At 43.5% G+C, this 24357-nt stretch overlaps 1 long non-coding RNA gene across 1 annotated transcript in view; it reads left to right on the plus strand.

The window, feature by feature from the left end:
• Positions 1 to 13026: 13026 nt before the first annotated feature.
• Positions 13027 to 24357, plus strand: part of LOC117049772 — a 216332-nt gene continuing 205001 nt past the window's right edge. The window contains exons 1-2 of the long non-coding RNA XR_004427013.1: positions 13027 to 13342; positions 19573 to 19805. This is a non-coding gene — a long non-coding RNA (uncharacterized LOC117049772). The remainder of the gene's footprint in view (positions 13343 to 19572; positions 19806 to 24357) is intronic.

Consider the following 24357-nt stretch of genomic DNA (forward strand, 5'->3'; position numbering starts at 1 on the left):
ACAATGAACTGCCCCCAAATTTGGAAAATCTTTAATCCTTGAAATTTTGGAAACACTGATCAATTCCAACCAAACTGTTTAATAAGCATTTAGCCTGATTTGTGGGTTGATTAGATAATGTTGCACCCAGCAGATAGTATTCTACACTTTCCAGCACAGTTTTCCATCACTTTTGAGAAGCTGTATTGTTTTACAAGAGCTCAAAATCAGCTTTAACTGAGCAGCCTGACTTTACTGGGATGTGACAGAATCCCACCCAAAAATAGTGAGTCTAGAAGTGCCCTCTAAGCATGAAAAGTCCTTAGATATCCTGATCGTCTAAATTAATTAGCTAGGGTGTGGAGAGAACTTTTGCTATCAAAGAAAGCGGCAGAAGATCACAGCCTAAGTCATTATTTGACCACTGCTGAACTGCAGGTTGATGTATCTCCCATAGTAGGAAAAAAGGTAAGCTCACATGGACATTTCCAGCACTTGGACTTTCAAAACAAACACAGCACCGACTTGCTGAGATGGCATCTCTAGGCAAAAAGAAGAAGAAGTCATAATTCCCAGCACAACATATGTTGTTTCACTTACTGGCACATTTATGTTGATTGTTATATCTGTACTTGTAGATTGGTCTAATTATTTAATTCCTATCTTAAAACATAATTTCAGAAGCGGCGTTTGCAGAAGACAGAAGCTGTTGATTGGAACTAAAGAAATGGGATGCAGAGCGCTGAATCCCATGTTTATGATAATATGGACTAAACAATCGCCATGAAGGGATACAATTCTGGGGAAGATAGTGGATTGAGTTCTTTGTTTTAACATGTGTTTTAATTTTTAATTTTTTTTGCAAGATTTGTCATAGTTTTGGAAACCTTTTATCAATCAATTCATAGAAGCATAGAATTATAGAGTTTGAAAGGACGCCAAGAAACATCTAGTCCAACCCCACAGCCTGCCCACAGCCATCCTTGGATGGGCTTGAAGCACCAACCTTCTAGTAGTTAATAGCCAGATGCACTGACCCATTGCACCGCATATCTAGCAAGTCCTTCCATGCTCCCCTTTACTACTGATGGGTTTGCCACCCTGGGCTCTTTTGGGAGGAAGAGTGGGGTATAAATTGAGGGTTGTAGCCACTGCTTGGAATACTCAAGAGTAGATCCACTGAAATTAATGAACAATACAAACTTGGGGCCATTAATTTCAATGGGTAAAACTTGGTTGGAGACAACCCTAAATGCAAGAATGAAGTATGGGTAGGAAAGTATAACCCACAGAGACACGAACGGGTCATTATCCAATATGCAATTGTGTCTGGCCTGTGTGTGTGCAGCTTTGGTCAGATCTGTTGTCACTCCCTATAATCATATGATCTGAGGCCTCTCTGTCATTGGCTGTTCTCCCTCCCCCAGTGGTAGTGTCAGGGCAGGACTTTGAGGCAGACATCCAGGGTCCTGCTCAGCAGAATGAGGAGGGCCTCCCAATGGAGAGGAACTTTGAAGGAAGTGATGTAATGCAAACATTGCCATAAGCTTATTAAGCCCAGTGTAACCCTAACAACAACTGAAGAATGCAAGAGTCTGCTGGAACCGGAAAATGGCCCATCTTGCTCTCACAGGGGCCCACAAGATGCCTACGGTACCCACACTATTACCTAACTTCAGTACTGTTTTCTAGCTAGCTAGAATATTTACAGCTAGCATCAATATTACTAGCCAACACCATGGTAGGAAGAATGGCTGGGGAAACCCAGCCAGATGTGCAGGGTATAACAACTTCTTCTTCTTCTTCTTCTTCTTCTTCTTCTTCTTCTTCTTCTTCTTCTTATTATTATTATTATTATTATTATTATTATTATATCAGTGAGCTACACGCATTCATCTGCGTGGATGCTTAGTGGCTGAAGAAATTGGCAGGAAACGTCTGCTGTGGCCTGGCTAGCTTAGCTGTGCGCATGGAACTGCTTGACTTATTACACTTTGAAAAACTAGCAAAAGAGCTTTGATTTCCTTTCGTCCTGCTCCAAGTCAGGAAAGATGCTGGAGGTGCAAGGCCGAAGAGCTAAAATGCACTTGTTGCAGCCAGGCACTGAGGGTTTTTATAGACAACCTGATACTTCTGCCTCTTTCTGGACCTGCTCAGGACTATGATCTGGAATATGCATGGCCTTTCATTCCCCCTCCTCCTGAACCGAGCCAATGAACAGGAGGCCTTTGGCTTTTCTTGAACATTGCTTTGCTGGTCCTGAGCTTCGAGCTGGGACATTGATCACCCCTACTCCTTTGATCCTCTGAGGCTTGGGCTGGGTGTGCTGAAAAGGGGAGTGGGTCCCAGGTATTGGAACCCCCTTGAGGAAGTGGCATCCAGATGTGCCTCAGGAGGGATGGAGTTCTCAAGACACCATTTGTAGAAGGGTCAACCACAGCTTCTGGCTCCCTCTCCTCTTCAGAGAATGTCTCATCAAGACCGAGTTCTGGGGTCTAACACCTCTGAAGACAGAGCAAACTGTTTGGCTGATCTTGGGGAAGTTCACGTATAATAAGAATGGGAGGGGGGGCATACACGCCACCAGCTGAGTTTTCTAATGTTCTTTCTACTTTATTAGAGGATCATATATTGCTTTTCCATTGGTTCCCAGGGCAGTTTGCAAGGAATTGAATTTACGGCAAAAACAAATTTAGAACAATACCATTAAAACAATCGCTTGGGGGGGGGAGGGAAACATTTAAAGGGGGGGAGGGAGACAAATACAAAGCAGAATGGAAGTAACTGGCAGAGGTAAAAGAGGTGTGATTAAGAAGCCTGGGAAAATAATAAAGATCTTCACCTTGTGCCAAAATGACATTGATGCAAGTGCTGGGCGAGATACCACCATCTAGAAGGCTGCACCTCCAATGGCAGGAACACACTAAGGAAGGCCTCTGTTGAAGGCACATATGTGGAAAAGTAATCCTTCTGGCACCTTAGGCTGAAGGCATCTGAGAGTGTACAGAGTTCCTGTTCTTCTAGAGCAGCCAGGTCTCTCACCTCCTTTGATCTAACATCAAAGTGCCTAAGCCTAATGTATTTCCAAGGAATGCTTTCCTTGTCTATCCTAGCCTGACTGCCTAGGGTGGCAGCAGCCTGTGGTTATAAATGAAAGGCTTTACTTGACTGAAGGGCTTTGGCTTCTGCTTTGAGCAGAACATTTCATAAAGATATCTTTATTCGGCTATAAGCCCACAACAGGAGTAAAATAAAATAAAATAAAATAAAATACATTCAGATTACAAAAGCAAACACATTATGAACATCGACACAGCAATTAAAAGACTAATACACCCAGGCTTCTCAATTTTACAGGTAAAATGATGACAATAATATTACAAGGCCATTTAAGCTGGAATTATTGAATAATATAATATCAATATTCTTGGAATGTTCCATGGCGTCTTTTATATGAGATAACTGAAATCAAGAATCTAGCAACCTGTAATGTTCTTTGGGGGATCGTATCTTGCAACAAGCAAGCCAATTGTGTTTCAGAAGGATTATCAGCAATTTCCGAAATATCTGGGTTCAAAATTCTGGTCCGGGGTAAGATATATAATGGGCATTTAAATAATATGTGATGGAGTGACTCTATTGATTTGTTATCGCATGTACATAAGACTGAAATTTTGCCATTTGAAAACCTATGGCTCATAACATTTGATGGAAACGCGTTAAATCTTGCCTTAGCAAAAGCAAATCTATGTGATGCTACAGATAAAGTAGACAAATATGATGGAATCTGGAAGGTTGGCATAATGCCTAGATTCAATGGGGAATAAGTCCCGCCACCCGTTGCGAGGTTTTGCTGTAAATCTACATCATCCAGTCATTGCCTGACTACCCTTTTGGCTAAGGCAAGATCTAACTTCATGACCTCAGATGGCGAAATGCCATACTTCAAAAGTCTAGAGTGGATTATTTTTGCCCATGGCCTAGTGAACTCATCTTGCCAAAGACACTGAATAAGGTAATAATTTGGTAATTTGTGCCAGAGGGTTAGCCAGTAATTACCCCGTAAATACATGCCTCCATAATAGAGTGTCTAAAGAGGGGACCTTTAGTTGAAGGGGGATGGAGGAATCACTTACACACGAGGGTAGTTTCAGAAGGTGTCTCAAGAAAGTGTTTTGCACTGTTTCTAGGGGTGTAAGATTTACAAGAGCACCCCATAACGGGATGCCATTGTCGCTATCACTTTAGCATTGTATACTTTTAAAGCAGATGGCACATGTAATGCACCTTCAGAAAAGAAAAAGGGCAATAACGCGTAAATGAGTGCTTTGGTCTTATTTTGTAAATATGCAATATGCGCTTTCCATCCCAATTTATGTTGGAAATAAATTCCGAAGTATTTAAACTTAAAGACTTGCTCGATTTGTTTCCCCTCAAGCTCCCAATTATACAATTTGCGGCTTCTAGAAAAGATTAACACTTTAGATTTAGCGTGGTTTATAGAAAGTAGATTAATTTGGCAGTATAAAGTGAAGATCTTAAGGGCCCTCCTTAGACCTATTCTCGAGTATGCGAGAATCACGTCGTCCGCATATAATAGTAAGGGACAGCGATAGTCAGCAAGGCGAGGGGCGTGTGGTGCTCATCTCGCTTTCAGGCCAAGGGACCCGCCATTTGTCCACAGACAGGTTTCCGGGTCATGTGACCATCATGACTAAACCACTTCTGGTGCAACTGTGATGGCAACCAGAGTGCACGGAAATGCCGTTTACCTTCCCACCGCAGCGGTACCTATTTATCTATTTGCACTGGTGTGCTTTCAAACTGCTAGGTTGGCAGAAGCTGGGACAGAGCAACAGGAGCTCACCCCATTGTGCGGATTACAACTGCCAACCTTCTGGTCCTCCTTGTTGTTGTTGTTCAGTCGTTCAGTCGTGTCCGACTCTTCGTGACCCCATGGACCAGAGCACGCCAGGCACCCCTATTTTTCACTGCCTCCCGCAGTTTGGCCAAACTCATGCTAGTCGCTTCAAGAACACTGTCCAACCATCTCATCCTCTGTCGTCCCCTTCTCCTTGTGCCCTCCATCTTTCCCAACATAAGGGTCTTTTCTAGGGAGTCTTCTCTTCTCATGAGGTGGCCAAAGTACTGGAGCCTCAATTTCAGGACCTGTCCTTCCAGTGAGCACTCAGGGCTGATTTCTTTAAGGATGGATAAGTTTGACCTTTTTGCAGTCCATGGGACTCTCAAGAGTCTCCTCCAGCACCATAATTCAAAAGCATCAATTCTTCGGCGATCAGTCTTCTTTATGGTCTAGCTCTCACTTCCATACATTACTACTGGGAAAACCATAGCTTTAACTATATGGACCTTTGTCGGCAAGTTGATGTCTCTGCTTTTTAAGATGCTGTCTAGGTTTGTCATTGCTTTCCTCCCAAGAAGCAGGTGTCTTCTAATTTCGTGACTGCTGTCACCATCTGCAGTGATCATGGAGCCCAAGAAAGTAAAATCTCTCACTGCCTCCATTTCTTCCCCTTCTATTTGCCAGGAGGTGATGGGACCAGTGGCCATGATCTTAGTTTTTTTGATGTTGAGCTTCAGACCATATTTTGCGCTCTCCTCTTTCACCCTCATTAAAAGGTTCTTTAATTCCTCCTCACTTTCTGAAATCAAGGTTGTGTCATCAGCATATCTGAGGTTGTTGATATTTCTTCTGGCAATCTTAATTCCGGCTTGGGATTCATCCAGTCCAGCCTTTCGCTTGATGAATTCTGCATATAAGTTAAATAAGCAAGGAGACAATATACAGCCTTGTCGTACTCCTTTCCCAATTTTGAACCAATCAGTCGTTCCATATCTAGTTCTAATTGTAGCTTCTTGTCCCACATAGAAATTTCTCAGGAGACAAATGAGGTGATCCGGCACTCCCATTCCTTTAAGAACTTGCCATCGTTTGCTGTGGTCGACACAGTCAAATGCTTTTGCGTAGTCAATGAAGCAGAAGTAGATGTTTTTCTGGAACTCTCTAGCTTTCTCCATAATCCAGCGCATGTTCACCATTTGGTCTCTGGTTCCTCTGCCCATTTGAAATCCAGCTTGCACTTCTGGGAGTTCTCAGTTCACATACTGCTCAAGCCTGCCTTGTAGAATTTTAAGCATAACCTTGCTAGCGTGTGAAATGAGTGCAATTGTGCGGTAGTTGGAGCATTCTTTGGCATTGCCCTTCTTTGGAATTGGGATGTAGACTGATCCTCTCCAATCCTCTGGCCACTGCTGAGTTTTCAAAATTTGCTGGCATATTGAGTGTAGCACTTTAACAGCATCATCCTTTCAAATTTGAAATAATTCAGCTGGAATATCATCACTTCCACTGGCCTTGTTATTAGCAGTGCTTTCTAAGGCCCATTTGACTTCACTCTCCAGGATGTCTGGCTCAAGGTCAGCAACCACACTACCTAGGGTGTACGAGACCTCCATATCTTTCTGGTATAATTCCTCTGTGTATTCTTGCTACCTCTTCTTGATGTCTTCTGCTTCTGTTAGGTCTTTCCCACTTTTGTCCTTTATTATGGTAATCTTTGGACGAAATGTTCCTTTCATATCTCCAATTTTCTTGAACAGATCTCTGGTTTTTCCCATTCTGTTGTTTTCCTCTATTTCTTTGCATTGCTCGTTTAAGAAGGCCCTCTTGTCTCTCCTTGCTTTTTTTGGAAATCTGCATTCAGTTTCCTGTATCTTTCACTAGCTCCCTCGCATTTTGCTTGCCTTCTCTCCCCCGCTATTTGTAAGTCCTCATTGGACAGCTACTTTGCTTTCTTGCATTTCCTTTTCATTGGGATGGTTTTCATTGCTGCCTCCTGTATAATGTTACGAGCCTCCATCCATAGTTCTTCAGGCACTCTATCCACCAAATCTAAATCCTTAAACCTGTTCCTCACTTCCACTGTGTAGTCATAAGGGATTTGATTTAGATTGTATCTTACTGGCCCAGTGGTTTTTCCTACTTTCTTCAGTTTAAGCTGGAATTTTGCTATAAGAAGCTGATGGTCTGAGCCACAGTCAGCTCCAGGTCTTGTTCTTGCTGACTGTATAGAGCTTCTCCATCTCTGGCTGCAATCAATCTGATTTCGATGCTGCTCATCTGGTGATGTCCATGTGTAGAGTCGTCTCTTGTGTTGTTGGAAAAGAGTGTTTGTGATGACCAGCTTGTTCTCTTGACAGAACTCTATTAGCCTCCTTGTATCCAAGGTCTATTAAGGTGGATGGCCACAAGGAACAGTTCTAACTCTATGGTGGTCCCATGGCTATAGAATTTTCTTATGTTGGACCTATGTCAGATGTCTACATGCTGGCTTATAGGAAGCCCATGAAAACCCATATTTTTCAATTGGCCTTCAAGGCATGATGTAAATTAGCTGGGTGATTGTATGGTTGAACTATGCTTTCCCACCAACTCTATGGGATATTGCCGAGTTGTAGTTTTAAGTTTTAGAAATTTGCATTGTTGTTATTTTAACTTACTGTTGTTTTTAGTTGTAAACTGCTTTGGATGGTCAGATGCCCAGAAACTATTTTAACAAAGTTTTAAAGAAATAAAAGAACTAAAGGTGGCAAAAAATATGTTATTTTTTCACAACTTCTGCACTTTGGAGAAGATGGGTGCTCCTCATTCCCCAAAATGGCTCACTTTGAATCTTTTCTGTGTTTGCAGCCTCCAATCCTAGCAAGTGGCCCAGAGGACAAAATCTTAGCTGACTGGAAACCTTAAGAATTAGTAGTAGAAAGATCCTGATGTGCAAGGATAATTTTTAATCTTGTAGAAATATATCTCCTTGGGCCTTCTGAAGCTCACAAGGGAAAAATATACATGTAGCATTATCTAATTGTGGCTGAATGTGAGCTACATGATGGGAAGGTCTGGGCTGAAGTGAAACAAAGTGATAAATGAATTTCTGTGGTTCAGAGATATTAGATTGCGATGGCAAGACACGGGGACGAAAAATGACTTTATTAAGCCTTCTGTTGCTATTTTATAGCTCTTTTGGGTCTCGTCTAAAGCAGTGTTTTTCAACCTTTTTTGGGCAAAGGCACACTTGTTTCATGAAAAAAATCACGAGGCACACCACCATTAGAAAATGTTTAAAAATTTAACTCTGTGCCTATATTGACTATATATAAAGTAAATCTCTTGAATTTTTCAATTTTCCCACGGCACACCAGGCAACATCTCGCGGCACACTAGTGTGCCACGGAACAGTGGTTGAAAAACACTGGTCTAAAGTGCACATCTTCATCTGATAGTAAAAGAAAACTTTTTTCACCAGGATTTGAACACTATGGTGCCCCTTTTAAAAATGTCCCAGCAAGTCACAGGCAAGTATTTTTGCATTGTTTCCAACGTTATGTGTAGGACTACTAGATCAACACCTGTAACCTTCAGTTCTATGAAGCTTGAAACAACAAATAGAAATGAACTTATTTTAATTTGTGATACACTGTTATTCCTATATGCTGTTTTACCTAAAATTAAGGAGAGCTGTGTTAGAAAATATCCTTTTGAATGGGATATAATTTCTTTAAAATAAATAAATGGTTGACTGGTTAAATAGGAATCGCCCCTAGGTCAACAGAGAGAGAAGTATTTGCAAAAGGTTCACTTCACTTTTTAAAAAACCTGCTTTTAAACCTGTGTGTGGACAGGTGGTCTAGTAAAAGGACTGGTTACAGGTGGGTAGCCGTGTTGGTCTGCCATAGTCGAAACAAAATAGGAAATTCTTTCCAGTAGCACCTTAGAGACCAACTGAGTTGGTCTCTAAGGTGCTACTGGAAAGAATTTCCTATTTTGTTTCGACTATGGCAGACCAACACGGCTACCCACCTGTAACTGGAACTATGGAAGGCACCACATTGAGCCGCATGAAATGGAAGTCCATCAATTTTTTTACTCAGTTGGTCTCTAAGGTGCTAATAGTAAAAGGACTGTAAATGGATTGGACCTATTTGGAAGTCAGGATAAAGCCTGTTTCTACAGCCACCATGCAGTCATTAAAAAATTAAGGAATTTTTTTGGGGTGTGCGTGTGTGTTATATTCAACTAAATTCTTTGGCTGCTGTAATGAGTGGTTGCTCATGAGGAATCAGCTAAACGCAGAACTTCTATAAACTAAGTTCTTTATTGTGCAGATATTTACAGTGGAGCAAAAGTTCAAACGTCCATCTCATCCCTCCGCAGAGTCCGGGAATGAACCCTTCCGGTTCTTTGTCCAGCAAATAAGGCGTGGGATCCTGAACCCCCGCCTCCCCCTTCCACGTCTTTCCTGTCTGCGAACTCGGGGCACGGGAAACTGTCCCTGTTCCCTGCTTCCCCCTTGGTGCTCAGGCTCTGTGATCTCTTCACAGCCCCTGCGCCGACTTCCTGCCTCTAACTCCCCCTCCCGACTGGAGGAATGGTCGCTTCCTGCTGAGGAGGGGGATGACGAACTGGTGAACAAAGGGGGTGGTTCCCTGTACTGCAGGCTCTCCCGGGATGCTACCTGTCGTGGGGAGGGGGGTTTCCTGACAGCTAGATTACTGCAATGGGATTCTCTTCTTTCCCCCCCCTCCCCACATGTCTCATACAAGACATGCTAGATACAAGGGCAGCCCCACAGTAGTGAACAGTAGTAAAGTATTGAGGTTACCAATGCATGGACCACTGTAGTCAGGCTACCTTGGTCCAGGAATGGTCACAGCTGGAATATCAGACAAAGATGGTAGAAGGCACACCTAGTCACAGAGGTCACTTGGTACATTTGTGATAAAGATGGACCACTACCCTCAAACTCCTTCAGATTAAGTGCAATCCTAACCAGAACAGATAACTGGGCTAACTCTTGTGCATGGGAACCTCTCACCCACAAAACCTCTGTCTTTGCAGGACACAGCTCAGTTTATTCTCATCCCATCCACCACTGCATCCGGGGCTTGCGCAGCCTCATCTGACTCAGATGCAATGGAGAAACAGAGATGGGCATCATCAGTGCACTGGTGACACCTTGCTCCAGAACGCCACATGACCAGTCCCTGCAACTTCATGTAGATAAAACAGTGAACTGTAAACATCAGGAGGCTTAAGGGAACTCTCCCAATGCATGTCTCTGGGCATGACCCTGCAGGTAGGAAGACAACCACCATACCATAGTGCCACTGATGCCCATCCCACAAGGTCAGGATTCTACCATTTTCAAGGATGTCTTGGATGCTGTGGAAGAGATGAGTCTCGCAAGGTAGGTACTAATCCAAGTCAAACACCAGATATATAAAACCATACTTTCAGATTCAGTGTTCATTACACACCACCAGCACCCAGCTCCATTCTCTGAAGTCACTAACATGAATTATGGCTTTATCACTGAAACAGGATGTATTCCTAGCTACATTCCCAAGCAGCAGTAGTTTGCTTGCATATTCTATACCGTGGTGTTCACATTGCCTTGGCAGTAGGGAGCGTTCCTATGAGTCGGCGCCTCCTTTTTCAAGCAACCCAGAGAAGACAGCAGCAAATAGCCTCTGGGTTTTTAAGCAGCAGAATCAACAGAACTGTAGAGTTGGAAGGAACTACCAGGGTCATCTAGTCCAACCCCCATGCAATGTGATAATATTTTGCCCAATGTGGGGCTTCATCCCGTGACCCTGAGAGTAAGAGTCTCATGATCTACAGACTGATTTACCCCTGATATGAGGTGGGGGTGATCATTTGAAGGAGGGGTGCTTCTTACAATCAGGCTTGACCAGTGGAGTCTGGTCCATTAGGGGGATTGAGGCACTGCCCCACTCATCCCAGTCAGAGGTGTAGGAAGGTCAGGTGGTACCTGGTGTAGAAAATTTCTTGTCACCCCCCCCATTGATTTCCCCCCCTGCAAAAATGGTTTTACGTTATTTCATATTTTCTTACAAAGGAATAATAAAAAGTAATAATAATAAAAAACCTTTTATTTATATCCCACCCTCCCTGGCCGAAGTTGGGCTCAGGGTGGCAAACATCAGATACATAACATTGGTAGAAAATCAAACAATAATTAAATTACCTCCTAAAAACATCTCAAAATCAAATTAAAGTCTAATTAGATGGCTTTCCACAGGGTTAGGGTTGGGAACAGTAAGTGCTCCACTGAACTGAAATTTCAGCCTTTGTGACATAGGAAAACAGCCAAGTAAACAGCTATTTTGGTGGAGGAGGGTCAAGATATTAACCGATATGCATGAAATTTCATATATAGCTATACAATCCCTAGTATAGTAAGATAAGACCTTTGGAGCAAGCATTTTTTTTAAAAAAGTTTTTTTTTTTATGAACCACCCTAGTAGGGCAGTTCCTTGATAATTTGTCACCCCCTCCATTATGGAACATGGGGTGGACCACCCCTACGCCCCCCTTGCTACGCCCCAGATCCCAGTTTGCTCTCACCCACCTGCCTGCTTTCATACTTATCACCAATCCAGGGATGGCAATGGCTGTCAGTGTCCTCCTCCTCAGTCTCAGCGTTGTTTCCTGCCAGCGGGGGGGGGGGGGAGTAGAATTAGCTGCCTCTTCCTGTCATGGCTGAGGGCTTTGCCTACTGTTGGTCTCCCAGCCTTCTTCTCTGCCAGTCTCAGTATGCACCACCCACCATTGGAACTGAAGCAGGTATACAATCTATTTCAATAAGGCTGCCCACCTCAGTTCTGCTCAAGCCCTCTGCTACCCTGTACCTCTCCACACAGTAATCCACCCTCCCCAGAAGGAAGAATTGTAGGCAGGGTTTTTTCCAGCTGGAACTTGCCGGAACTCAGTTCTGGCACCTCTCAGGTGGGTGCTATTTCCATTATAAGGGTGAGTTCCGGCACCTCTTTTTCTAGAAAAATAGCACTGATTGTAGGTCTAGATGAACTGCGTCAATTGGACTGACCCAACATTTCTTTTGAATGGTTGAATTCCTTCCTCAACAATTTTTGAACTTAGCCAGGAGTGCTCAATGGACCCACTTGATTTTCAGGCCAAACATTATATGGCTTTCTGACCTCTCCTGCCATCTACATACAGGTAGGAGGTCCACTCAAAAGCACTTCCAGGGGTGAAGTGCCACAGGGAATGAATCCACACAACTTGGAATCCTTTCCTCAAGGTCAGAATAGTGACACAATAAATAGAAGGAGGTGTTGTTACCAGTGGTGGTGGAATAGACTGTGCCAGTTTCAGATTGTGGATGGAGGAAGGGATATCATTTTCGAATATCCCTATATACTAAGTTGTTTTTTGTTTGTTTTTTAAACTATTTACAAGTAGCAAATTTGCTGCCTGCCCTAAAAAAGGTTCCTCTCTAATGCGCTAAATGTTTTGCTTTCAGGTTTGTTCCTTTTTGTTTTAAATTGGCGCTCTCTCACCTGCAGTCTAAAGTGGTGCAGTCCATTCTACCGCCCAATTTCCATGCAGGTGTAGACCGGCAAGGTAGGTAAAGTGACATGGGGACATTGTAGGGAACAAACTCCGAATTAAGCTTTCTTTCTTTTCTTTTTTTTGAAGAGCATATTGGCGTGGCCTTGGTGGAAGTTAGCCGTGGGTACTGGAGAAGAAGTGCTGCGGAGCTCTCCGGGCGCTGCTTGCTCGCTCGGGCAGGCGCTGTTCTGTGAGGGGGCCTAAGGGGAGGCCCGGCCGCGACTCGTTGCTCAAGAACAAGGCGCGGTCGGAACATCTCCTCAACTTCGCGCGCACGTGCGCACAAAGGGATTTGGCGCCGCGACGCGCTCAGCGTTTTCTTCCCCCTCCTCCTTGGGGTTAACAACGCCTTTCCTCGTGGTATCCAAAACAAAGCGCGCGCAGCCCACTGGAAAGAGAGGAATCAGTCTACCTTTGTGGACTTTCCCCAACTTCCAGGCTTGCTATGATCCACATCCCTTCCCCCCACCCCGCTTCTAAGACTTGTTTGCTGAGGGGTATTCGTTTTTAAAGAGCGAAATCGTACAGCATGGCATGGAGGATGGCACAATGCAATAGCGGCGGCTCGGGTGTGGGTGTGTGTGCCATAATTTTTCCTTTTGTGTCCTTTTCACGTCTCCGCAACAAGGCACCCGACTTGGGTAAAAGTTGCAGAAGCAGGATCGACGTGAGAAAAAAGTTAAGCGCAAAGCAAGCCGAGCTCTTGGCTGCGCCTTTGTTTGGTGCCGGGGGACGCGAGGAGCGGGCGCACACCCGAGGGGCGGCGGGCGAGGGAGAGCCACTTAGCTCAGATAGACGGACCCGCAGCAATTGCATTGTTTTCTCCTCCTCCTTCCCCTGCCGCCCCGTCCAACCGTTTGGAAGAGGAAGGAGGAGAAAGCGGAAGGGGTTATCCTTCTGTCTCCTAAGGTGAGTTGCATTTCTCTTTTGTGGAGCGCCGCGAACTTTAACCATTCTTCTCTCCCCCCCCCCATCCTCCCCAAAACAGCGGGACCTTATAGCAGCAAAAGTTTTCTTTTTGTGTGTTAAATATCCCTCCCCGCCGCCCAGCCCGGCCTTTGCTGTGTGCATTAGTTAGGAAGCTGTAGCCTCAGCGGCAGGCAGTTTAGCCTGGGATTAGAATGTGCTCTTGGCGTCCGTGTGTGTTTGTGTACTTCCCCTCCTTCTCATTGATAAAAAATATGAAGCAAGTGGAACGAACAAGCTGGGACTGAGACTTGTTGCTTTTGGGAGACGACTGAAAACTATGGTTTGTAGATGAGAATGGAGGCGGCGGGGGAATGATTGTTTTTTGCTTTCTTCCCTAGTCCCCACACTCTTTGCGTTCCTCAACCCCCTTCCCTTTCATTTTGGGAAGCGGCTCCAGTAGCCCATATTCAGAGAGGACAGGTGAAAAGCCTGGCGAGTCCCCATTATTGTGGGCTGCCGGGTGCTCTCGTTCCCACCGCTCCCTCCCTCTCGCTGTGCAACAGGTAGAGAGATGTCAAAAGCTGGTCGCTGCCAAGCTCCTTTGCGCGAGGACGCTTTTGTTCCCCTTGGCTGGATGGATACGTTTCCAAAAGTGAAAGGGAAACGTGGTGTTAACCCCACATCTTGCTGGCCTCCCCTATCCTGCACCTCCCCCCTCCCCTCTCCACTTTGGGTGTGAGGATCTCTTTTCCCATTTTCGGGAAATCAAGACCTTGTTCTTGGGAATCGTATGGGGAGGGGGCTGGGAAGGGGAATCGAGCCTAACCCGAATACCGAGGGGAATTGTTCTCAATGACCGTCAAGGGGAATCCAAACAAAGAGGTGCATCTACCGGAAATAATGATTTGAGAGATTCTCCTCCTTGCCCCCTCCCGCCTCCATTAAAATTGTTTTTCTGGGAGGCTCAGTTAGAGGGAAGTTTTGAACTGGAGGCTGTGATGAGGCGCAAAGGGAAGTCTACGAGAGGCTTCTTTTGGGGGGGGGAGGGAAAAAAAAGTTGCAGGGCAGGATCTGTTCAAAAGAAGAAGGGAAGGCTGAAGTTAGACTTGAGGTGCTCTTGGATGGGGGTGGGTGGGGAGAGGTAGGGGGAGGGAAAGGGGGTGAGAGGGAGAAACCTGCTGCCGCTTGCTGGTTCTTTGTCTGCTCAGGGAACTTGAACAAAAGAGGAAACTCGGATGAACTCTCCATCTCCTCTTCTGGGTTTATCTGGTCTTTTCAGCAGTTTATTCAGACTTCTCCAACTTATCCCAAAGACTTTGTAGAATGTTCCAACTACTCCTCAGAGAGTCCTGGTTTTTAATTTTAATATATTTTTTGGTCTTAAGAGAAGAAGGAAGGTGAGTTACTTCTGCTATTTCTCTCTCCCTCTTCCCTTTGTGGCTTTGTTATCAACTGAAAGTGTTAAGTGGAAACTGCGTTAGAGAGGTTGGGATGTGTGCATCAGACTAGTGTGGAATCCACTTGGGTCTGGATGTTAATACGCTGGGGGGTATGATGTTGATTTTGTTAATGCCTGCAATTCTGTCAGTTTGGATCTGCTTATGTAATGCAGTTTGGCGGGCATCAAGAGGGGGGAGAGAGACTGCCTCTTGCTTGAGATGTGGATTCTCAGGGCAGTGACTGGGAAGAGTGTTTTTTTTGTGACTGGGGGTGCTGGCTGAACCAAGAATGGGATGCTGAAATGATCAGATTGAAGGGAAGGTGGACATTTTGGAAGGTGTGGTCTACGTTGAATCTGCCTGGGTGAGATGCAGGTGAATGCTGGTTCTTTGTTGATCTGTGAGTTTGTGGAGGCATAAATGTAAAGTAGGTACCAGCTGAAACTTCTCTACCTCTGTAGAACTGGAAAGCTGTTCAGAGTTGGACCATTAGGATCGCACATTTCACTGTTAAGTGGGCCATTATTAAGATGGAAGTTTTCAGGCCACTTTGACCTAGCTTTCCAGTATACTTGCGAAAATCTTGTGTTCTTTTTGTTTGTTTCAAAGCTCTGGCATTTCTCCCCTTTTGTTAAGTTTTGGTAACTTACATTGTATTCCTATTTGCTCTCTTATTATTATTTAAATCATTCGTCCTGAATTTTTCTGTTTCTTTCAATAACTACTTTTTCCTTAATCCCATTGTTTCCCTGCTTTTCCCAGTTGCTGTGTTCCTTTTGATTTACCCAGCATTCTACAACTTCTTTCTTATACACCACATTTGTTTTGCAGTGATATCTGCAGGCATGCCTTCTTTTAATACTTTATTTTGATGTAGACTCTTACACTACAGACTTACACTAGTTTAATACTTCTTTCTTCCCCTGGGAATCCTTGAAAGTTTAGTCACATGAGGTGTACTAGAAATCTTCAGTGCGATTTTCAGCCCCCTTGTAGAACTTCATGCTCCAAGGATCTTTGATGAAACCATGCTAGTTGGATTGGTACCAAACCATTTTAAGTTTGTAGTGTATATCCGTCCTACATTTTCTCCTCACTTTTCTCTCACAAATGTTAGTAGAGCCACAGGAGAGCCTGCAATGGGCAGATTATTTTCCTGTCATGGCTGGTCTTGTTGAACCAGTATACCGGTAATTCTAGCACTTGGATCTAGTACTGGAATGGCAAATGCTGGATCTAATGTGCAGTAACACAGAGGCCTTGTCTATGTAGGAAATTCTGGAGCACATTCTGAGTATTGTAACCACCCATAGAGCCAGGCTGGTAAGATCACTAGTACAGATAAAAGTATTGGCAATCTGGTCACTGTGCGACTAGGCCTTCATATGAGTCCAGTTGTGTGATTCCTGTACAAGTGTTCCAGTTAAGGGCTGATGTTAAGGTTTGAGAGTGTAAGCTGTAATGCCAGAAATACTTACAAAGTCCATTAAGCTCAGCAGAGCTCAGAACAATAGAGTACTTCAAGAAAAGAGCTACAAAGGAGAGAGGGTAGGAAGAGAAATAGAGAAACTTGTACCACCTCATATCTCACATTTCCCAACTTCTCCTGTTCCTGAAATGTTCAGTTTTCTTATTAAATTAATCTTAATACATTAATTTTTGTTTATATCCTTGTTTAATGTATTTCACTGATTCCCTATTAACTTTCCTACTCCATTTCTTACCTGAGGCTTTAAAGCTATTTCCAAGGGCTTTTCAACAACAATAGAAGCTTCAAGCCTATAGAAATATTGTGGGGGTTGTGCAGTCGCTATTGTGATTTGTAGTTGAGGAATTGCACTTGGTGCGTATTTGGGCAATGTGCAATTGTTCTATGCCTAAAACCCAAGCAAGTTAAGAACAGGGAAGTTGGCCTTTTAATAGTCAGTGCTAAAGGTTGCCTTTGGTTTTGGGAATCAGCTGTGAAGTTTGGTTAGAAATCTTAAAAACAGAACAAAAACAAAGATCACCTAGACGTGTACAGAAAAAGATCCCTGTTGGATTAGGCCAAAGGCCCATCTAGTCTAACATTCTGTTCTCACAGTGGCTTATGGGAAGCCTGCAAGCAGGACATGAATGTGACAATACTTCCTCCATTTGTGCCCATCATATTATTCAGGGGTATACCACTTCTGAAAATCTAGGTGACCGCTTAGATTATAGAATAAAGACAACCAGACCTTTTTGGTTAGATAACTATTCCTCATGCAAGTGCATGCTGTCTGTTGGATCTTATACCCACAGTCAACATGACTGCAATAATAATAATAATAATACTGTAACAACAACAACAACATGTCCTTTTGGTGCTACCAGACAGACTCTTCATTAGAGACTAATGTGGCCACCCCTATCGAAAAATGGTAGGACCACAGTTTCCAGAAGATGGGTTGTAACCATATTTGGGAAGAGAACTGTGGCTAGTTTAACCATGTAGTTCAAACAATGCTAAATATGTTACACTACAGTCAAATGCAAGGGACGTGGGTGGCGCTGTGGGTTAAACTATAGAGCCTAGGGCTTGCTGATCAGAAGGTCGGTGGTTTGAATCCCCGCAACGGGGTGAGCTCCCGTTGCTCGGTCCCAGCTCCTGCCCACCTAGCAGTTCGAAAGCACGTCAAAAAAGTGCAAGTAGATAAATAGGCACCGCTCCGGCGGGAAGGTAAACAGCGTTTCCGTGCGCTGCTCTGGTTCGCCAGAAGTGGCTTAGTCATGCTGGCCACATGACCCGGAAGCTGTACGCCGGCTCCCTTGGCCAGTAATGTGAGATGAGCACCGCAACCCCAGAGTCGGACACGACTGGACCTAATGGTCAGGGGTCCCTTTACCTTTACCCTTTACAGTCAAATGCAGCAAAGCCCCTTTCTCACTGCAACGCACCCCTGAAGGCACTGTTTTACATGGGAGAAGAGGTGAGAAGAAAGAGAATGCTTAAGCCAAGCATGGCCAAACTTGGCCCTCTAGCTGTTTGGGAACTACAACTCCCATCATCCCTAGCTAACAGGACCAGTGGTCAGGGATGATGGTAATTGTAGTCCCAAAACAGCTTGAGGGCCAAGTTTGGACATGCCTGGCTTAAGCCTTCCCTGCTGGCCCACTTGACCCTGAAGATCCTCTCTGCAATCTGTTCCTTTAGTTTCTGCTAGTATTGCAGATCCATGTTTACCTTGCAAACACGGGTCTGGAAAATCACAGGGTTAGAAATTTAAATAGGGATGGGAAATTTCAGGGGGAAATTGATGTGTGGAAAGAAGCGATTTGAGCAACTCTCTCTTCCTTCCGTCCTTTCTCTGATGCAGATTGCCCTTTGGACTTTGTTATAGTGTACTGTAATGAAGTTATAGTGCACCTTGAGACTAAATCTACAGGAAAACTTTCAAATGTATGCAGATTATAAAGTCAGGAGAGCATGGTCTTTTTTTGGGGGGGGGGGCTCATTTCCTCAGAGTGGTGATGGCTTCTTGTCTGGTTCTGCATGCCATTTCACCATCTATCACTCCATGCTGCATCTGCATAAGGGTTGAGTTGCCAGTCACTTTAAGCACTCTTCCCTTTAACAGGCAGTTAAGAGGAATGTTTGTAACTCTTTAGTTTTGTGGGCCCACTTGTAACCAACCGCCTAAGAGTCTAGGATGGTATCCATTTGATACTCTTTTAGTTATTGTGTCAGTCTTCTTGTAATACTTTGTGATTTGTGCAAACAACAGAATTTGTGCTTTACTGTGCACCAAACTCAATAAATTTTGTGCTTAACTGTGTGCCAGACTCAAATTGTTATTTGAATAGAAAGATTGGGAAAACTTCTTTGCTGTAGCTGCTAGGAATTAATGGGTAATGATAAGTTGCCGGAGGTAAGATTTAAAAGTTCAATGCATGTGGAAAAACCCTATTGAGGAATAGTTGCTTCTGTAATACTCCTAAAATGGGTGGTGCTTAATAGTAAAAGAACAGTGGCTGAGATGAAATGGGTTAGGCTGCAATCCTCTATGCCTTTACCTGGGAGGAACTCCCATTAAGTCCAGTGGAGCTTACTTCTTAAATAGGCACACATAGATTTGCACTGCAATAAAAGCTTCTTGAACAGTGGCTCCCAATTAGCTAAGTACTGCAGACCCTGTGTTTTTCAAAAGCCATGTTATGGACACCTTTCTTTTGAAAATTTTCATATATCTCTAGACTAGCATTGGTAGCTTTTGTTATGTGAATGGTGCCACAAATTCCCTGGATGGTTTATTTATGTGAACCCCTTGAGGTCTGCTAACCCCCAACCAGGAGCCACTGTTTTAAAGCAGGGGTGGCTCACCTGCTGTTTGGGGCTCTGGTTTACCCTCCCCACCAAGCATTTTTTTTCTCCCCCCCACCTAAGCCCTACTAGGTTTTGCAGCAGCAAAAAAGAAAACTATACAGTAGATTCTGCACTGGGGGGGGGCAGAGCACAGTGCCCTGATGGGGATGCAGATCACCCTTGTGTGTGCAAATGGTCACACTCATCATTGGCATGTGGTCCCCTAGAGCACCCCTGTTCCAAAGGAATATCAGGATTGTTCTGATACTTTCATCTTTGAACACAAACGAGGCTTACAGGAGTCTCCCAGCTGAATTCTAAACATGTTTAGGTGAAAATAGACCCTACTTAAAAATCAGTCATACTTAATTCCAAGTATGTGTGTTTACAATCACAGCTTTAGAATTAGTGTAACTGTTGAAATGTGCCAATACCAAAGCTTACAAACTTTCATTTCTATTGAATAGGTAAACAGTGTGAATATCTCTGAAGCAGGATATCTGCCAGCAAGCTACGTCTAAATCTGTATCAACCAGAACCAGACAGACGCCATGTTTTATTAGCCTTCACATTGTGGAATACAGTGTTAACCAAAGAAGACACCAATATTAAAGGATTTATAAGTTGTAAGAATTTATCCGAATGGAAGCTGGTGAAAATGTAGTTGAATGGCTTGGTCACCTCTGTGATTCAGAATAAGGTATGTATAAAATAAACAATGTTGCTCAGAATAGGTCTTACTCAAGTACTGATTTGATGCCAAACTTAGGATTGCTCCTTTAGCTATGTTATGAATGTCAGTTATGTGCTCCAAAATAAATTCATTTGTTAAATACAGCTTCTGAAATGTTGAGGCATGCATCAGGGGTCAGGAACCTGTGGGCCTCCAGATGTTGTTGGATTCAATCAATCCCAGTCAGCCTGGTTAATGGGTCAGGGATGTTTGGAGCTGTAGCCAGAGTGGTGTCTGACTAGAACCTGGGAGAACAGGGTTCAAATCCCCTACTCAGCTTTGTAGCTCACTGGGTGACCTTGGACCATTCACTGCCTTTCAGGCCAACCTACTTCACAGGGATGTTGTGAGGGTGAAATGTGAAGTGGTACAACAATCTATGCTGCCTTGAGCTCCTTGGAGGAAAGATGGGATAAATAAATAAACAATAAACATATGGAGGCCCACAGGTTCTCTCTCTCTTTGGTCCACAGTGACAAGAAGAGATTCTTAACTGGTTAGTTCAGAGGAATCAGGTGATCTAGGTCAAGAGACATATTGTGACCATAGTCTTGACCTTCCCAATCTGAGCAACTTGTCACAGACTCATTTATTTCCATTGCCTTATAACACATTGCTCATCTTCTGCCTCTATGTCTTTTCCTGCCTGCCCTGGAACCCAGCCTTCAATGTGACTTGGGCCACATCGCCTTTTTGGACTCTTGGTTACTGTTTTCAATATTACCTCCTTTGACCCTGCTTGGCCTTACTAAAGTGATACCTGGGTTGGGTGTTGCTGTTCTTAAAAGGTGGTTAGGATCTCTGGACACTGAATATGCCTTCTTTGGGTATCTCTCCTTCCACCTTTTGAAATTTGCTTCAGCCTTTTCTTTTAAGTTTGTTTTATCGGATGCTTTTGTGGAAGCCAACCATTTGTACATATTGTGAGTGTCCATTTACACAGTGAATTAGGCTATGGCTTTAAGTGGTCAAGGTGGATACAAGGGGGGGGGGGGAAATAAGTATTTGGGTGAAATATTAGTGTTGAGAATAGGCGCAGTTTTTTGGATTTGTTTAAGATTGGGTGAATGTTAAAAAAATGCATGCCTCTAAAAGGTATCTCAGATAGTTGTGATGTTTGCTTTGGTTTTTGTCTTGTCAGTTTTGTATGATCTGTTTGTATTTAGGGCACAGTTAGTGCCATGAAAATAGTTGCTTTTGATATGCATATTTTCTCCCAAAAGATTTGTTGAGGTCTGTAAAAGATGTAGGGCAGTTAAGTATGCACTCCTTAAGAAAAAGTGTTGAGGACGGCTGGGTTTTTTTAACATTAGGGAAAGAAGAATAATCTCTTGTTTTCCATGTTGTAAAGAGAACTTCAATTCCCCCCTCCCAAATCTTCATTATATTTATTGGTAATAATAATAATAATAATAATAATAATAATAATAATAATAATAATTTACTTATACCCCGCCCATCTGGCTGGGTTTCCCCAGCCACTCTGGGTGGCTCCCAATCGAATATTAAAAACACAATACAGGATTAAACATTAAAAACTTCCCTAAACAGGGCTGCCTTCAGATGTCTTTTAAAAGTAGGATAATTGCTTTTTTCCTTGACATCTGATTGGAGGGCATTCCACAGGGCAGGCACCACTACTGAGAAGGCCCTCTGCCTGGTTCCCTGTAGCCTCACTTCTCACAGTGAGGGAACCAACAGAAGGCCCTCGGCGCTGGATCTCAGTGTCCGGGCTGAATAATGGGGGTGGAGACACTCCTTCAGGTATACAGGACGGGGCCGTTTAGGGCTTTAAAGGTCAGCACCAACACTTTGAATTGTGCTCGGAAACGCACTGGGAGCCAATGTAGATCTCTCAGGCCAGTGTTATGTGGTCCCGGCGGCCACTCCCAGTCACCAGTCTAGCTGCCGCGTTCTGGATTAATTGCAGTTTCCAAGTCACCTTCAAAGGTAGCCCCACGTAGAGCGCATTGCAGTAGTCGAAGCGGGAGATAACTAGAGCATGCACCACTCTGGCGAGACAGTCTGTGGGCAGGAAGGGTCTCAGCCTGCATACCAGATGGAGCTGGTAGACAGCTGCCCTGGACACAGAATTAACCTGCGCCTGCATTGATGTGGTAATTTCTTCCTTGTTGCTTCATGGTGCTTATAATGTTAAAATTGAGGAACCACTCAGCTCCTTCCCATGCAAATGTTACTTCCCTTTTCAGCTCAAGTTGTACTTAAGCAGAAGATTGAGGTGTGTATTGAAGCTGCAAATGGAAGCTTGCGTTCCCTTCATCCCAAGCATATCCCCGGATATTGGCTAGGATTTTGGTAGTTGTTGGCATTGTGATGCTGATGATACTGATAATGGCTGCATAGGAGTGGAAGGGGGATGGGGGGCAACCAAGGAGGGGGAGGCACTTTGACCAGGAAGACAACATTGCATAAAGAAAAAGTTGTGTGAGCAACCAATAAAGACAAAATGGTTGGTCCTTAGAAAGTCTAACAATATTTGAGTCTAGATTAACAATGCAACTAGCAAAAAAGCAAAAATAAAAATAATTTAAAAAAAAAATTCTATGACTATATTGTCCGTAGCTGTAAATTTTGTGACCTAATTTCTTCCTTAAGAACAGCCATTAACATAAAATTTACCATTGAGTTACTTCAGTTTTAATCATCAGCCTAATCTTCATTTTGCTTTTAAGAATATGGGCAAACTACTTTAAGCTACTATTGCTTAATAGTGGGACGTGGGTGGTGCTGTGGGTTAAACCACAGAGCCTAGAGCTTGCTGATCAGAAGGTCAGTGTTTCGAATCCCTGCGTTGGGGTGAGCTCCTGTTGCTTGGTCCCAGCTCCTGCCCACCTAGCAGTTTGAAAGCATGTCAAAGTGCAAGTAGATAAATAGGTACCACTCCAGCGGGCAGGTAAACGGCGTTTCCATGCGCTGCTCTGGTTTGGCAGAAGCGGCTTTGTCATGCTGGCCACATGACCTGGAAGCTGTACGCCAGCTCCCTCGGCCAGTAATGCGAGATGAGCACCGCAACCCCAGAGTCAGACACGACTGGACCTAACGGTCAGGGGTTCCTTTACCTTTACCTTACTTTAAGCTACTATTGCTTAAAGCAGAGCTTTCAAAACCATGTGTTGAGACACGTTAGTTGAATATGTGCAAACTACTACTACTACTACTACTACTACTACTTCTTCCTGTAAGAAAAGCTCTTACTCTTAGTGGAACAACTAACAATCTTATATTGTACACACTTACATGGGAGTAAGTTCCATTGAACTCCCTATGACTTACTTCTGAGTAGACATACATAGGATTACACTGCTCCAAAGAAAAAAGTTTGAAACATATAGGCTGTATCAATCTGCTTCAGACAGTTAATTTATTATTGTGAAGGAGATTACAAATTACATGGTGATAGGAAACATTGTGTTTTAAGTTTGTTTATATTATTTTAGGTAGTGGATTTCTGTATCCTTCTGTAAAGGTAAAGATAAAGGTAAGGTAAAGGTGAAGGACCCCTGACAGTTAAGTCCAGTCGCAGACGACGCTGGGGTTGTGGTGCTCATCTCACTTTCAGGCCGACAGTTTTTCTGGGTCATGTGGCCAGCATGATTAAGCTGCTTCTGGCACAAGGGAACCAGAGCAGTGCACAGAAATGCCGTTTACCTTCCCACCGGAGCGGTACCTATTTATCTACTTGCACTTTTTTGGCGTGCTTTTGAACTGTATCCTTCTGTAGCCTTCTACAAAACAATGTTCTCTTTAAAAAAAAGAAAAACCACTCCATAAATGACTTCATAATGATTCACTGTAATTAGTATGAATTATGTAAAATGGCTGTGGAACTAATATGATTTCAACCACTGAGAATTTCACTGCAAGATTGTTGGGTTTTGGAATTGGTATGGAAGTTGGAGAAACTCCAAATCCTTCACCACAGTGGTGCTATTTTTTCAGATTAGAGACTTGCTTCATTGCTTTTTTCACCAGTGGCAAATCTTCTAAGAGCATGCCTTTCTGGGTATAAGCTCTGCTCCCCAAATAGGGAGGGTTCCTTGTCAATAGAAACCTTCAGAATCAGCACTGAATGAAATAATGTTTTTGAGAACATTTTTAATGGCAATTGCTTTTAGAATGTTTTTAATTGTAAACTGCTTATATATATTTTTAATAGTAATTGTTTTTAGAATGTTTTAACTGTTTAGCTATTTTTTGTTTGGAAATGTTGGTGTGTTTGCCACCCTGTCCTTCTGTTTCTTTCTTTCTCTAGTCTCTTACTTTCCTGTTATCAGGTTTGTTTTTTTCTAAAGCCAGAGTTCCTAAATCCTAAAGGCTGAATGTTTCAGTCTGACATTCCTGTTCAGTACTTAATTTCTTTCTCAAAGTAGGCTATAGGATATCATATATATCTAAATAAAATCCCCATCTGGCTTCCTAGTAAAAGGACTTATGACATGGGTTATCTGTGTCAAGGACAGCTGAAATTAAATAGGGGAACAATTCACTGTCTCTTCCT

Source organism: Lacerta agilis, chromosome 7 (genome assembly GCF_009819535.1).
Source record: "Lacerta agilis isolate rLacAgi1 chromosome 7, rLacAgi1.pri, whole genome shotgun sequence".
NCBI lineage: Eukaryota > Metazoa > Chordata > Lepidosauria > Squamata > Lacertidae > Lacerta > Lacerta agilis.